The 16,649-nt window shown below is 46.3% G+C and overlaps 1 protein-coding gene across 1 annotated transcript in view; it reads left to right on the top strand.

The window, feature by feature from the left end:
• The first annotated feature begins 3,216 nt into the window (after positions 1-3,216).
• The window catches only part of LOC130293685 (tumor necrosis factor receptor superfamily member 9-like), a 76,576-nt gene continuing 63,143 nt past the window's right edge, over positions 3,217-16,649 (top strand). Inside the window, exon 1 of the mRNA XM_056542681.1 lies at positions 3,217-3,254. The gene's annotated coding sequence lies outside the window, so the exon portion shown is untranslated. The remainder of the gene's footprint in view (positions 3,255-16,649) is intronic.

Here is a 16,649-nt window from a genome sequence, read left to right as displayed (position 1 = left end):
AGTAATGTAGATGACAGGACGAGTCTAGAAGATGGGGCGCAGAGTAATGTAGATGACAGAGGACGAGTCTAAAAGATGGAGCGCAGAGTAATGTAGATGACAGAATGAGTCTAGAAGATGGAGCGCGGAGTAATGTAGATGACAGAGGACGAGTCTAGAACATGGAGCGCAGAGTAATGTAGATGACAGAGGACGGGTCTAGAAGATGGAGCGCAGAGTAATGTAGATGACAGGATGGGTCTAGAAGATGGAGCGCAGAGTAATGTAGATGACAGGATGGGTCTAGAACATGGAGCGCAGAGTAATGTAGATGACAGAGGACGGGTCTAGAAGATGGAGCGCAGAGTAATGTAGATGACAGGACGGGTCTAGAAGATGGAGCGCAGAGTAATGTAGATGACAGGACGAGTCTAGAAGATGGAGCGCAGAGTAATGTAGATGACAGGATGGGTCTAGAAGATGGAGCGCAGAGTAATGTAGATGACAGGATGAGTCTAGAAGATGGAGCGCAGAGTAATGTAGATGACAGGACGGGTCTAGAAGATGGAGCACAGAGTAATGTAGATGACAGGATGGGTCTAGAAGATTGAGCGCAGAGTAATGTAGATGACAGGACGGGTCTAAAAGATGACAGGACGGGTCTAGAAGATGGAGCGCAGAGTAATGTAGATGACAGGACGGGTCTAGAAGATGGAGCGCAGAGTAATGTAGATGACAGGACGGGTCTAGAAGATGGAGCGCAGAGTAATGTAGATGACAGGATGGGTCTAGAAGATGGAGCGCAGAGTAATGTAGATGACAGGACGGGTCTAGAAGATGGAGCGCAGAGTAATGTAGATGTCAGAGGACGGGTCTAGAAGATGGAGCGCAGAGTAATGTAGATGACAGGATGGGTCTAGAAGATGGAGCGCAGAGTAATGTAGAGGACAGGACGGGTCTAGAAGATGGAGCGCAGAGTAATGTAGATGACAGGATGGGTCTAGAAGATGGAGCGCAGAGTAATGTAGATGACAGGACGGGTCTAGAAGATGGAGCGCAGAGTAATGTAGATGTCAGAGGACGGGTCTAGAAGATGAAGCGCAGAGTAATGTAGATGACAGGACGGGTCTAGAAGATGGAGCGCAGAGTAATGTAGATGACAGGATGGGTCTAGAAGATGGAGCGCAGAGTAATGTAGATGACAGGACGGGTCTAGAAGATGGAGCGCAGAGTAATGTAGATGACAGGACGGGTCTAGAAGATGGAGCGCAGAGTAATGTAGATGACAGGATGGGTCTAGAAGATGGAGCGCAGAGTAATGTAGATGACAGGATGGGTTTAGAAGATGGAGCGCAGTGTAATGTAGATGACAGGATGGGTCTAGAAGATGGAGCGCAGAGTAATGTAGATGACAGGATGGGTCTAGAATATGGAGCGCAGAGTAATGTAGACGACAGGACGGGTCTAGAAGATGGAGCGCAGAGTAATGTAGATGACAGAGGACAAGTCTAGAAGATGGAGCGCAGAGTAATGTAGATGACAGAGGACAAGTTTAGAAGATGTAGCGCAGAGTAATGTAGATGACAGGATGGGTTTAGAAGATGGAGCGCAGTGTAATGTAGATGACAGGACGGGTCTAGAAGATGGAGCGCAGAGTAATGTAGATGACAGAGGACAAGTCTAGAAGATGTAGCGCAGAGTAATGTAGATGACAGGATGGGTTTAGAAGATGGAGCGCAGTGTAATGTAGATGACAGGATGGGTCTAGAATATGGAGCGCAGAGTAATGTAGACGACAGGATGGGTCTAGAAGATTGAGCGCAGAGTAATGTAGATGACAGAGGACAAGTCTAGAAGATGGAGCGCAGAGTAATGTAGATGACAGGACGGGTCTAGAAGATGGAGCGCTGAGTAATGTAGATGACAGGACGGGTCTAGAAGATGGAGCGCAGAGTAATGTAGTTGACAGGACGGGTCTAGAATATGGAGCGCAGAGTAATGTAGATGACAGGACGGGTCTAGAAGATGGAGCGCAGAGTAATGTAGATGACAGGACGGGTCTAGAAGATGGAGCGCAGAGTAATGTAGATGACAGGACGGGTCTAGAAGATGGAGCGCAGAGTAATGTAGATGACAGGACGGGTCTAGAAGATGGAGTGCAGAGTAATGTAGATGACAGGACGGGTCTAGAAGATGGAGCGCAGAGTAATGTAGATGACAGGACGGGTCTAGAAGAGGGAGTGCAGAGTAATGTAGATGACAGGACGGGTCTAGAAGATGGAGCGCAGAGTAATATAGAAGACAGGATGGGGCTAGAAGATGGAGCGCAGAGTAATGTAGATGACAGGACGGGTCTAGAAGATGGAGCGCTGAGTAATGTAGATGACAGGATGAGTCTAGAAGATGGAGCGCAGAGTAATGTAGATGACAGGATGGGGCTAGAAGATGGAGTGCAGAGTAATGTAGATGACAGAGGACGAGTCTAGAAGGAGTAAGACGACATGGACTCCTTAGGCTTATTGATGTCCTTTCAGTCTGATCCCACAGAAGCTAAAATTGGTGAATAAATGAGAGCAGGTCAGGACAGCAAGATGTCAGATCACAGGGTACCGCAGAATGGGGTGTATTGGGCTTCAGCCACAGACTCACAGAGCTCACCCCTGTCCACGGCCAATGAGGATGGGGGCATCAGTCCTGGGGTGAAGCCTGATCTGATGGATGACGTTCTCCATCATGTGAATGGCCGGGTGCGTCACCTGGGGAAGAGGTGGCACCAGGATGCATGATGGGAAGAAGACAAGCTGATGGGTGATGTTCTGCTGGGGACCTTGTGCCCTGGGATCATGTGATGTTACTGTGACCTTTACCACCTACCTGATCATTGTACAGTCCACGTCCTCCATCTGATTGAGCGTCTATATGATGTGCTGGAAAAACCAGTCCATGTAGGGGCCACACTGCACTGCGCAGGATTAAATACAATGTTCCTGGTTAATATCCCTATGGCAGATACCACGGGGCGCCCGGAGATTTGAGGGGTCACAGCTATGTTTTGTGGTGTGGGGGGGACAGTATTAGGCAGGTTCTCTGTGTACAATGACCTTTTCTCTGAGGGGTTGGGCCTTGACTATCATCAGTTTACAATGACTCACGCACACCCCCGTGGGAAACTCCACGTTTAGAAGTCATCACTCAAAAACCACTGCAGTTTTGTTCATTCATGGACCGGCAGAGGGAGGAAATGATCACAGGCAGCTCTTCATACCAGCCATACAGTAAGGATTACTTGTTATCTGCGACTGTGTGGAGTGAGAGATCTACTGTGTGCGGAGTAGGAGATCTACTGTGTGTGGAGTGTATGAGAGATCAACTGTGTGGAGTGTATGAGAGATCAACTGTGACTGTGCAGAGTGTATAAGAGCTCTACTGTGTGCAGTGTATAAGAGATTTACTGTGTGCGGAGTGAGGGATCTACTGTGTGCGGAGTGAGAGATCTACTGTGTGCGGAGTGAGAGATCTACTGTGTGGAGTGTATGAAAGATCTACTGTGTGCGGAGTGAGAGATCTACTGTGTGGAGTGTATGAGAGATCTACTGTGTGCTGAGTGAGAGCTCTACTGTGCAGAGTGTATAAGAGATCAACTGTGACTGTGCGGAGTGTATAGGAGATCAACTGTGACTGTGCGGAGTGTATGAGAGATCAACTGTGACTGTGTGTGGAGTGTATAGGAGATCAACTGTGACTGTGCGGAGTGTATAGGAGATCAACTGTGACTGTGCAGAGTGTATAAGAGATCAACTGTGACTGTGTGTGGAGTGTATAAGTTACATTTGATCACTAAGTGATCACTAAGACCCTAAATTTACCACCCATCAAATGATATCTAAAATATAACTTTTATTCCTTGCCATAAACATTAAAATTTAAAGTGGATTTGTCTCCGGTAGAAATTATAATCAATGCATGATATTACATGCTATTGTATATATGTCTGCATTGCTGTGGCTGCAGCCCACAAGCAACATTACTGGGACTCCACTCTATATTAAAAACTGTCACACACTACCCCCCCCCCCGACGTTTCACCACACCTGTGGCTTTATCAAGGGCTATGGGGTCAAGACAAATCCACTTTAAATTTTAATGTTTATGGCAAGGAATAAAAGTTATATTTTAGATATCATTTGATGGGTGGTAAATTTAGGGTCTTAGTGATCACTTAGTGATCAAATGTAAATAAATTGAGGATAATAACCCTCCACCCATAGGTCCGGTATTTTGAAGTTGGAGTGTATAAGAGCTCTTCTGTGTGCTGTGTATAAGAGATTTATTGTGTGCGGAGTGAGGGATCTACTGTGTGGGGAGTGAGGGATCTACTGTGTGCGGAGTGTATGAGAGATCTGTGACTGTGCGGAGTGTATAAGAGATCTACTGTGTTCAGTGTGTAAGAGATTTACTGTATGCGGAATGAGAGATCTACTGTGTGCGGAGTGTATGAGAGATCAACTGTGACTGTGCAGAGTGCATAAGAGATCTGTGTGCAGTGTATAAGAGATTTACTGTGTGCGGAGTGAGGGATCTACTGTGTGCAGAGTGAGGGATCTGTGTGCAGAGTGAGGGATCTACTGTGTGCAGAGTGAGGGATCTGTGTGCGGAGTGAAAGATCTGTGAACAGAGTGAAAGATCTACTGTGTGTGGAGTGAAAGATCTACTGTGTGCGGAGTGAAAGATTTACTGTGTGCAGACAGAGATCTACTGTGCTGAGAGAGATCTGTGTGCGGAGTGAGAGATCCGCTGTGTGTGGAGGGAGAGATCTACTGTGTGCTGAGGGAGAGATCTACTGTGTGCTGAGGGAGAGATCTACTGTGTGCTGAGTGAGATCTACTGTGTGCTGAGAGATCTACTGTGTGCTGAGTGAGATCTACTGTGTGCTGAGAGATCTACTGTGTGCTGAGATCTACTGTGTGCTGAGTGAGCTCTACTGTGTGCTGAGTGAGATCTACTGTGTGCTGAGTGAGCTCTACTGTGTGCTGAGTGAGCTCTACTGTGTGCTGAGAGATCTACTGTGTGCTGAGTGAGATCTACTGTGGGCTGAGTGAGATCTACTGTGTGCGGAGTGAGAGATCTACTGTGCGGAGTGTATGAGAGATCAACTGTGACTGTGCAGAATGTATAAAAGACCAACTGTGACTGTGAAGAGTGTATGAGAGATCAACTGTGACGGTGCAGAATGTATAAGAGATCAACTGTGACTGTGCGGAGTGTATGAGAGATCTACAGTGACTGTGCGGAGTGTATGAGAGATCTACAGTGACTGTGCGGAGTGTATGAGATCTACAGTGACTGTGCGTAGTGTATGAGAGATCTACAGTGACTGTGCAGAGTGTATGAGATCTACAGTGACTGTGTGGAGTGTATGAGAGATCTACAGTGACTGTGCAGAGGATATGAGAGATCTACAGTGACTGTGCAGAGTGTATGAGAGATCTACAGTGACTGTGCGGAGTGTATGAGAGATCTACAGTGACTGTGCATAGGGTATGAGAGATCTACAGTGACTGTGCAGAGTGTATGAGATCTACAATGACTGTGCGGAGTGTATGAGATCTACAGTGACTGTGCGGAGTGTATGAGAGATCTACAGTGACTGTGCGGAGTGTATGAGAGATCTACAGTGACTGTGCAGAGTGTATGAGAGATCTACAGTGACTGTGCGGAGTGTATGAGATCTACAGTGACTGTGCGGAGTGTATGAGATCTACAGTGACTTTGCAGAATGTATGAGAGATCTACAGTGACTGTGCGGAGTGTATGAGATCTACAGTGACTGTGCAGAATGTATGAGAGATCTACAGTGACTGTGCGGAGTGTATGAGATCTACAGTGACTGTGCAGAGTGTATGAGAGATCTACAGTGACTGTGCGGAGTGTATGAGAGATCTACAGTGACTGTGCGGAGTGTATGAGATCTACAGTGACTGTGCAGAGTGTATGAGAGATCTACAGTGACTGTGCGAAGTGTATGAGAGATCTACAGTGACTGTGCGGAGTGTATTAGATCTACAATGACTGTACAGAGGGTATGAGAGATCTACAGTGACTGTGCGGAGTGTATGAGAGATCTACAGTGACTGTGCAGAGTGTATGAGAGATCTACAGTGACTGTGCGGAGTGTATGAGAGATCTACAGTGACTGTGCGGAGTGTATGAGATCTACAGTGACTGTGCGGAGTGTATGAGAGATCTACAGTGACTGTGCGGAGTGTATGAGATCTACAGTGACTGTGCGGAGTGTATGAGATCTACAGTGACTGTGCAGAGTGTATGAGAGATCTACAGTGACTGTGCGGAGTGTATGAGAGATCTACAGTGACTGTGCGGAGTGTATGAGAGATCTACAGTGACTGTGCGGAGTGTATGAGATCTACAGTGACTGTGCAGAGTGTATGAGAGATCTACAGTGACTGTGCGGAGTGTATGAGATCTACAGTGACTGTGCGGAGTGTATGAGAGATCTACAGTGACTGTGCGGAGTGTATGAGAGATCTACAGTGACTGTGCAGAGTGTATTAGATCTACAATGACTGTACAGAGGGTATGAGAGATCTACAGTGACTGTGCGGAGTGTATGAGAGATCTACAGTGACTGTGCGGAGTGTATTAGATCTACAATGACTGTACAGAGGGTATGAGAGATCTACAGTGACTGTGCAGAGTGTATTAGATCTACAATGACTGTACAGAGGGTATGAGAGATCTACAGTGACTGTGCGGAGTGTATGAGAGATCTACAGTGACTGTGCGGAGTGTATTAGATCTACAATGACTGTACAGAGGGTATGAGAGATCTACAGTGACTGTGCGGAGTGTATGAGAGATCTACAGTGACTGTGCAGAGTGTATGAGAGATCTACAGTGACTGTGCGGAGTGTATGAGAGATCTACAGTGACTGTGCGGAGTGTATGAGATCTACAGTGACTGTGCGGAGTGTATGAGAGATCTACAGTGACTGTGCGGAGTGTATGAGATCTACAGTGACTGTGCAGAGTGTATGAGAGATCTACAGTGACTGTGCGGAGTGTATGAGATCTACAGTGACTGTGCAGAGTGTATGAGAGATCTACAGTGACTGTGCGGAGTGTATGAGAGATCTACAGTGACTGTGCGGAGTGTATGAGATCTACAGTGACTGTGCGGAGTGTATGAGATCTACAGTGACTGTGCAGAATGTATGAGAGATCTACAGTGACTGTGCGGAGTGTATGAGATCTACAGTGACTGTGCAGAATGTATGAGAGATCTACAGTGACTGTGCGGAGTGTATGAGATCTACAGTGACTGTGCAGAGTGTATGAGAGATCTACAGTGACTGTGCGGAGTGTATGAGAGATCTACAGTGACTGTGCGGAGTGTATGAGATCTACAGTGACTGTGCAGAGTGTATGAGAGATCTACAGTGACTGTGCGAAGTGTATGAGAGATCTACAGTGACTGTGCGGAGTGTATTAGATCTACAATGACTGTACAGAGGGTATGAGAGATCTACAGTGACTGTGCGGAGTGTATGAGAGATCTACAGTGACTGCAGAGTGTATGAGAGATCTACAGTGACTGTGCGGAGTGTATGAGAGATCTACAGTGACTGTGCGGAGTGTATGAGATCTACAGTGACTGTGCAGAGTGTATGAGAGATCTACAGTGACTGTGCGGAGTGTATGAGAGATCTACAGTGACTGTGCGGAGTGTATGAGATCTACAGTGACTGTGCAGAGTGTATGAGAGATCTACAGTGACTGTGCGGAGTGTATGAGATCTACAGTGACTGTGCGGAGTGTATGAGAGATCTACAGTGACTGTGCGGAGTGTATGAGAGATCTACAGTGACTGTGCAGAGTGTATTAGATCTACAATGACTGTACAGAGGGTATGAGAGATCTACAGTGACTGTGCGGAGTGTATGAGAGATCTACAGTGACTGTGCGGAGTGTATTAGATCTACAATGACTGTACAGAGGGTATGAGAGATCTACAGTGACTGTGCAGAGTGTATTAGATCTACAATGACTGTACAGAGGGTATGAGAGATCTACAGTGACTGTGCGGAGTGTATGAGAGATCTACAGTGACTGTGCGGAGTGTATTAGATCTACAATGACTGTACAGAGGGTATGAGAGATCTACAGTGACTGTGCGGAGTGTATGAGAGATCTACAGTGACTGTGCAGAGTGTATGAGAGATCTACAGTGACTGTGCGGAGTGTATGAGAGATCTACAGTGACTGTGCGGAGTGTATGAGATCTACAGTGACTGTGCGGAGTGTATGAGAGATCTACAGTGACTGTGCGGAGTGTATGAGATCTACAGTGACTGTGCAGAGTGTATGAGAGATCTACAGTGACTGTGCGGAGTGTATGAGATCTACAGTGACTGTGCAGAGTGTATGAGAGATCTACAGTGACTGTGCGGAGTGTATGAGAGATCTACAGTGACTGTGCGGAGTGTATGAGATCTACAGTGACTGTGCGGAGTGTATGAGATCTACAGTGACTGTGCAGAATGTATGAGAGATCTACAGTGACTGTGCGGAGTGTATGAGATCTACAGTGACTGTGCAGAATGTATGAGAGATCTACAGTGACTGTGCGGAGTGTATGAGATCTACAGTGACTGTGCAGAGTGTATGAGAGATCTACAGTGACTGTGCGGAGTGTATGAGAGATCTACAGTGACTGTGCGGAGTGTATGAGATCTACAGTGACTGTGCAGAGTGTATGAGAGATCTACAGTGACTGTGCGAAGTGTATGAGAGATCTACAGTGACTGTGCGGAGTGTATTAGATCTACAATGACTGTACAGAGGGTATGAGAGATCTACAGTGACTGTGCGGAGTGTATGAGAGATCTACAGTGACTGCAGAGTGTATGAGAGATCTACAGTGACTGTGCGGAGTGTATGAGAGATCTACAGTGACTGTGCGGAGTGTATGAGATCTACAGTGACTGTGCAGAGTGTATGAGAGATCTACAGTGACTGTGCGGAGTGTATGAGAGATCTACAGTGACTGTGCGGAGTGTATGAGATCTACAGTGACTGTGCGGAGTGTATGAGAGATCTACAGTGACTGTGCGGAGTGTATGAGATCTACAGTGACTGTGCAGAGTGTATGAGAGATCTACAGTGACTGTGCGGAGTGTATGAGATCTACAGTGACTGTGCGGAGTGTATGAGAGATCTACAGTGACTGTGCGGAGTGTATGAGAGATCTACAGTGACTGTGCAGAGTGTATTAGATCTACAATGACTGTACAGAGGGTATGAGAGATCTACAGTGACTGTGCGGAGTGTATGAGAGATCTACAGTGACTGTGCGGAGTGTATTAGATCTACAATGACTGTACAGAGGGTATGAGAGATCTACAGTGACTGTGCGGAGTGTATGAGAGATCTACAGTGACTGTGCAGAGTGTATGAGAGATCTACAGTGACTGTGCGGAGTGTATGAGAGATCTACAGTGACTGTGCGGAGTGTATGAGATCTACAGTGACTGTGCGGAGTGTATGAGAGATCTACAGTGACTGTGCGGAGTGTATGAGATCTACAGTGACTGTGCAGAGTGTATGAGAGATCTACAGTGACTGTGCGGAGTGTATGAGATCTACAGTGACTGTGCGGAGTGTATGAGAGATCTACAGTGACTGTGCGGAGTGTATGAGATCTACAGTGACTGTGCAGAGTGTATGAGAGATCTACAGTGACTGTGCGGAGTGTATGAGATCTACAGTGACTGTGCAGAGTGTATGAGAGATCTACAGTGACTGTGCGGAGTGTATGAGATCTACAGTGACTGTGCAGAGTGTATGAGAGATCTACAGTGACTGTGCGGAGTGTATGAGAGATCTACAGTGACTGTGCGGAGTGTATGAGATCTACAGTGACTGTGCGGAGTGTATGAGATCTACAGTGACTGTGCAGAATGTATGAGAGATCTACAGTGACTGTGCGGAGTGTATGAGATCTACAATGACTGTGCAGAATGTATGAGAGATCTACAGTGACTGTGCGGAGTGTATGAGATCTACAGTGACTGTGCAGAGTGTATGAGAGATCTACAGTGACTGTGCGGAGTGTATGAGAGATCTACAGTGACTGTGCGGAGTGTATGAGATCTACAGTGACTGTGCAGAGTGTATGAGAGATCTACAGTGACTGTGCAGAGTGTATGAGAGATCTACAGTGACTGTGCGGAGTGTATGAGAGATCTACAGTGACTGTGCGGAGTGTATGAGATCTACAGTGACTGTGCGGAGTGTATGAGAGATCTACAGTGACTGTGCGGAGTGTATGAGATCTACAGTGACTGTGCAGAGTGTATGAGAGATCTACAGTGACTGTGCGGAGTGTATGAGATCTACAGTGACTGTGCGGAGTGTATGAGAGATCTACAGTGACTGTGCGGAGTGTATGAGATCTACAGTGACTGTGCAGAGTGTATGAGAGATCTACAGTGACTGTGCGGAGTGTATGAGATCTACAGTGACTGTGCAGAGTGTATGAGAGATCTACAGTGACTGTGCGGAGTGTATGAGATCTACAGTGACTGTGCAGAGTGTATGAGAGATCTACAGTGACTGTGCGGAGTGTATGAGAGATCTACAGTGACTGTGCGGAGTGTATGAGATCTACAGTGACTGTGCGGAGTGTATGAGATCTACAGTGACTGTGCAGAATGTATGAGAGATCTACAGTGACTGTGCGGAGTGTATGAGATCTACAGTGACTGTGCAGAATGTATGAGAGATCTACAGTGACTGTGCGGAGTGTATGAGATCTACAGTGACTGTGCAGAGTGTATGAGAGATCTACAGTGACTGTGCGGAGTGTATGAGAGATCTACAGTGACTGTGCGGAGTGTATGAGATCTACAGTGACTGTGCAGAGTGTATGAGAGATCTACAGTGACTGTGCGAAGTGTATGAGAGATCTACAGTGACTGTGCGGAGTGTATTAGATCTACAATGACTGTACAGAGGGTATGAGAGATCTACAGTGACTGTGCGGAGTGTATGAGAGATCTACAGTGACTGCAGAGTGTATGAGAGATCTACAGTGACTGTGCGGAGTGTATGAGAGATCTACAGTGACTGTGCGGAGTGTATGAGATCTACAGTGACTGTGCAGAGTGTATGAGAGATCTACAGTGACTGTGCGGAGTGTATGAGAGATCTACAGTGACTGTGCGGAGTGTATGAGATCTACAGTGACTGTGCGGAGTGTATGAGAGATCTACAGTGACTGTGCGGAGTGTATGAGATCTACAGTGACTGTGCAGAGTGTATGAGAGATCTACAGTGACTGTGCGGAGTGTATGAGATCTACAGTGACTGTGCGGAGTGTATGAGAGATCTACAGTGACTGTGCGGAGTGTATGAGAGATCTACAGTGACTGTGCAGAGTGTATTAGATCTACAATGACTGTACAGAGGGTATGAGAGATCTACAGTGACTGTGCGGAGTGTATGAGAGATCTACAGTGACTGTGCGGAGTGTATTAGATCTACAATGACTGTACAGAGGGTATGAGAGATCTACAGTGACTGTGCGGAGTGTATGAGAGATCTACAGTGACTGTGCAGAGTGTATGAGAGATCTACAGTGACTGTGCGGAGTGTATGAGAGATCTACAGTGACTGTGCGGAGTGTATGAGATCTACAGTGACTGTGCGGAGTGTATGAGAGATCTACAGTGACTGTGCGGAGTGTATGAGATCTACAGTGACTGTGCAGAGTGTATGAGAGATCTACAGTGACTGTGCGGAGTGTATGAGATCTACAGTGACTGTGCGGAGTGTATGAGAGATCTACAGTGACTGTGCGGAGTGTATGAGATCTACAGTGACTGTGCGGAGTGTATGAGATCTACAGTGACTCTGCAGAGTGTATGAGAGATCTACAGTGACTGTGCGAAGTGTATGAGAGATCTACAGTGACTGTGCGGAGTGTATGAGAGATCTACAGTGACTGTGCGGAGTGTATTAGATCTACAATGACTGTACAGAGGGTATGAGAGATCTACAGTGACTGTGCGGAGTGTATGAGAGATCTACAGTGACTGTGCAGAGTGTATGAGAGATCTACAGTGACTGTGCGGAGTGTATGAGAGATCTACAGTGACTGTGCGGAGTGTATGAGATCTACAGTGACTGTGCGGAGTGTATGAGAGATCTACAGTGACTGTGCGGAGTGTATGAGATCTACAGTGACTGTGCAGAGTGTATGAGAGATCTACAGTGACTGTGCGGAGTGTATGAGATCTACAGTGACTGTGCGGAGTGTATGAGAGATCTACAGTGACTGTGCGGAGTGTATGAGATCTACAGTGACTGTGCGGAGTGTATGAGATCTACAGTGACTCTGCAGAGTGTATGAGAGATCTACAGTGATTGTGCGAAGTGTATGAGAGATCTACAGTGACTGTGCGAAGTGTATGAGAGATCTACAGTGACTGTGCGGAGTGTATGAGAGATCTACAGTGACTGTGCGGAGTGTATTAGATCTACAATGACTGTACAGAGGGTATGAGAGATCTACAGTGACTGTGCGGAGTGTATGAGATCTACAGTGACTGTGCGGAGTGTATGAGATCTACAGTGACTCTGCGGAGTGTATGAGAGATCTACAGTGACTGTGCAGAGTGTATGAGATCTACAGTGACTGTGCGGAGTGTATGAGAGATCTACAGTGACTGTGCGGAGTGTATGAGATCTACAGTGACTGTGCGGAGTGTATGAGATCTACAGTGACTCTGCAGAGTGTATGAGAGATCTACAGTGACTGTGCGAAGTGTATGAGAGATCTACAGTGACTGTGCGGAGTGTATGAGAGATCTACAGTGACTGTGCGGAGTGTATTAGATCTACAATGACTGTACAGAGGGTATGAGAGATCTACAGTGACTGTGCGGAGTGTATGAGAGATCTACAGTGACTGTGCGGAGTGTATGAGAGATCTACAGTGACTGTGCGGAGTGTATGAGAGATCTACAGTGACTGTGCGGAGTGTATGAGATCTACAGTGACTGTGCGGAGTGTATGAGAGATCTACAGTGACTGTGCGGAGTGTATGAGATCTACAGTGACTGTGCAGAGTGTATGAGAGATCTACAGTGACTGTGCGGAGTGTATGAGATCTACAGTGACTGTGCGGAGTGTATGAGAGATCTACAGTGACTGTGCGGAGTGTATGAGATCTACAGTGACTGTGCGGAGTGTATGAGATCTACAGTGACTCTGCAGAGTGTATGAGAGATCTACAGTGACTGTGCGAAGTGTATGAGAGATCTACAGTGACTGTGCGAAGTGTATGAGAGATCTACAGTGACTGTGCGGAGTGTATGAGAGATCTACAGTGACTGTGCGGAGTGTATTAGATCTACAATGACTGTACAGAGGGTATGAGAGATCTACAGTGACTGTGCGGAGTGTATGAGATCTACAGTGACTGTGCGGAGTGTATGAGATCTACAGTGACTCTGCAGAGTGTATGAGAGATCTACAGTGACTGTGCGAAGTGTATGAGAGATCTACAGTGACTGTGCGAAGTGTATGAGAGATCTACAGTGACTGTGCGGAGTGTATGAGAGATCTACAGTGACTGTGCGGAGTGTATTAGATCTACAATGACTGTACAGAGGGTATGAGAGATCTACAGTGACTGTGCGGAGTGTATGAGATCTACAGTGACTGTGCGGAGTGTATGAGATCTACAGTGACTCTGCGGAGTGTATGAGAGATCTACAGTGACTGTGCAGAGTGTATGAGATCTACAGTGACTGTGCGGAGTGTATGAGAGATCTACAGTGACTGTGCGGAGTGTATGAGAGATCTACAGTGACTGCTGATTATCTCCTATCAGAGAAAATCCTCTGTGCATTAAATAATTTTGTCTTAAACCAACAAAAAGTATTATATAAGTGATACAATTATTATTGTTATTATTATTGAAGTGATACAACTATTATAGTTATTATTATTGAAGTGATACAATTATTATTGTTATTATTATTGAAGTGATACAATTATTATAGTTATTATTGTTATTGAAGTGATACAATTATTATTATTGTTATTAATTTTGAAGTGATACAATTATTATTATTGATATTATTATTGAAGTGATACAGTTATTATAGTTATTATTATTGAAGTGATACAGTTATTATTGTTATTCATTTTGAAGTGATACAATTATTATTATTGTTATTATTATTGAAGTGATACAATTGTTATTATTATTATTATTATTATTATTATTAGATACTATTATTGTATAATTGGCTAATTAGAAAAATATTGACAAGCTATGGGAGCACAGGGCCCTGTATAAGTTAAGTTTACACATGATTGAATGAGAGAATGTTATACCAGGACATACAGTATATACACAGAGGGCAAGAAAGGTGACGTTCTGGGAGTGCTCTACCTACAATAGATGTCACCATAGAGTGAGCACCACCAATACAGTGAGTGTCAGCTTCTTCAGGAGGTGCTGGTGGTACCACTAATACAGTTAGGGTCAGCTTCTGGAAGGGCAGGTGGTACCACCAATACAGTTAGGGTCAGCTTCTTCAGGAAGGGCTGGTGGCACCACTAATACAGTTAGGGTCAGCTTCTGGAAGGGCAGGTGGTACCACCAATACAGTTAGGGTCAGCTTCTTCAGGAAGGGCTGGTGGCACCACTAATACAGTTAGGGTCAGCTTCTTCAGGAAGGGCTGGTGTCACCAACTGTACAGTGAGGGTCAGCTTCTTCAAGAAGGGCTGGTAGCACCACTAATACAGGGAGGGTCAGCTTCTTCAAGAAGGGCTGGTGGCATCACCAATATAGTGAGGGTCAGCTTCTTCAGGAGGGGCTGGTAGCACCACTAATACAGTGAGGGTCAGCTTCTTCAGGAAGGGCTGGTGGTACCACAAATACAGTGAGGGTCAGCTTCTTCAGGAAGGGATGGTGGCACCACCAATACAGTGAGGGTCAGCTTCTTCAGGAAGGGCTGGTGGCACCAACTATACAGTGAGTGTCAGCTTCAGGAAGGGCTGGTGGTACCACCAATACAGTGAGGGTCAACTTCTTCAGGAGGGGCTGGTGGAACCACTAATACAGTGAGGGTCAGCTTCTTCAGGAGGGGCTGGTGACACCACTAATACAGTGAGGATCAGCTTCTTCAGGAAGGGCTGGTGACACCACCAATACAGTGAGGGTCAGCTTCTTCAGGAAGGGCTGGTGACACCACCAATGTAGTGATGGTCAGCTTCAGGAAGGGCAGGTGTTACCACCAATACAGTGAGGGTCAGCTTCTTCAGGAGGGGCTGGTGGCACCACCAATACAGTGAGGGTCAGCTACTGGAAGGGCAGGTGGTACCACCAATACAGTGAGGGTCAGCTTCTTCAGGAGGGGCTGGTGGTACCACTAATACAGTGAGGGTCAGCTTCTTCAGGAGGGGCTAGAGGCACCACTAATACAGTGAGGGTCAGCTTCTTCAGGAGGGGCTGGTGACACCACCAATACAGTGAGGGTCAGCTTCTTCAGTAGACGCTGGTGGTACCACTAATACAGTGAGGGTCAGCTTCTTCAGGAGGTGCTGGTGGTACCACTAATACAGTGAGGGTCAGCTTCTTCAGGAGGGGCTGGTGGTACCACTAATACAGTGAGGGTCAGCTTCTTCAGGAGGGGCTGGTGGTACCACTAATACAGTGAGGGTCAGCTTCTTCAGGAGGGGCTGGTGGTACCACTAATACAGTGAGGGTCAGCTTCTTCAGGAGGGGCTGGTGGTACCACTAATACAGTGAGGATCAGCTTCTTCAGGAGGGGCTGGTGGTACCACTAATACAGTGAGGGTCAGCTTCTTCAGGAGGGGCTGGTGGTACCACTAATACAGTGAGGGTCAGCTTCTTCAGGAGGGGCTGGTGGTACCACTAATACAGTGAGGGTCAGCTTCTTCAGGAGGGGCTGGTGGTACCACTAATACAGTGAGGTCAGCTTCTTCAGGAGGGGCTGTTGATGTGGTCACTGCAACAGAGATGCTTTGAGAAGATCTACTCTGGACACCAGAGGTTAAAGGGGTATTCCTCTGGAAATCATTTTTTTTAAAATCAACTGGTGGCAGAAAGTTAAACAGATTTGTAAATTACTTTTATTAAGGAATTATAATCCTTCCTGTACTTATCAGCTTTTAGAATTTTATTTTCAGTCTGACCACAGTGCTCTCTACTGACACCTCTGTCCATTTTAGGAACTGTCCAGAGTAGGAGCAATTCCCCAGAGCAAACTTATCCTGCTCTGGACAGTTCCTAAAATGGACAGGGGGGTCAGCAGAGAGCACTGTTGTCAGACGGAAAGGAAATTCAAAAAGAAAAGAACTTCCTGTGGAGCATACAACCGCTGATAAGTACAGGAAGGATTAAGATTTTTTAACAGAAGTCATTTACAAATCTGTTAAACTTTCTGGCACAGGGGGAGTACCCCTTTAAATCTTTTAGAGAAGACTGCTGATGACCACAGTGTAGTCTGATTATATTAGCAGTGACTACAGCTTACACCCGCTCAGTAATGGTTCCTATTAGCAGTGACTACAGCTTACACCCGCTCAGTAATGGTTCCTATGAGCAGCGACT

The sequence above is a fragment of the Hyla sarda genome, chromosome 10, assembly GCF_029499605.1.
Source record: "Hyla sarda isolate aHylSar1 chromosome 10, aHylSar1.hap1, whole genome shotgun sequence".
NCBI lineage: Eukaryota > Metazoa > Chordata > Amphibia > Anura > Hylidae > Hyla > Hyla sarda.
The sequence above is the reverse complement of the archived record's forward strand: the minus strand, read 5'-3'. Positions and strand labels throughout refer to the sequence as shown.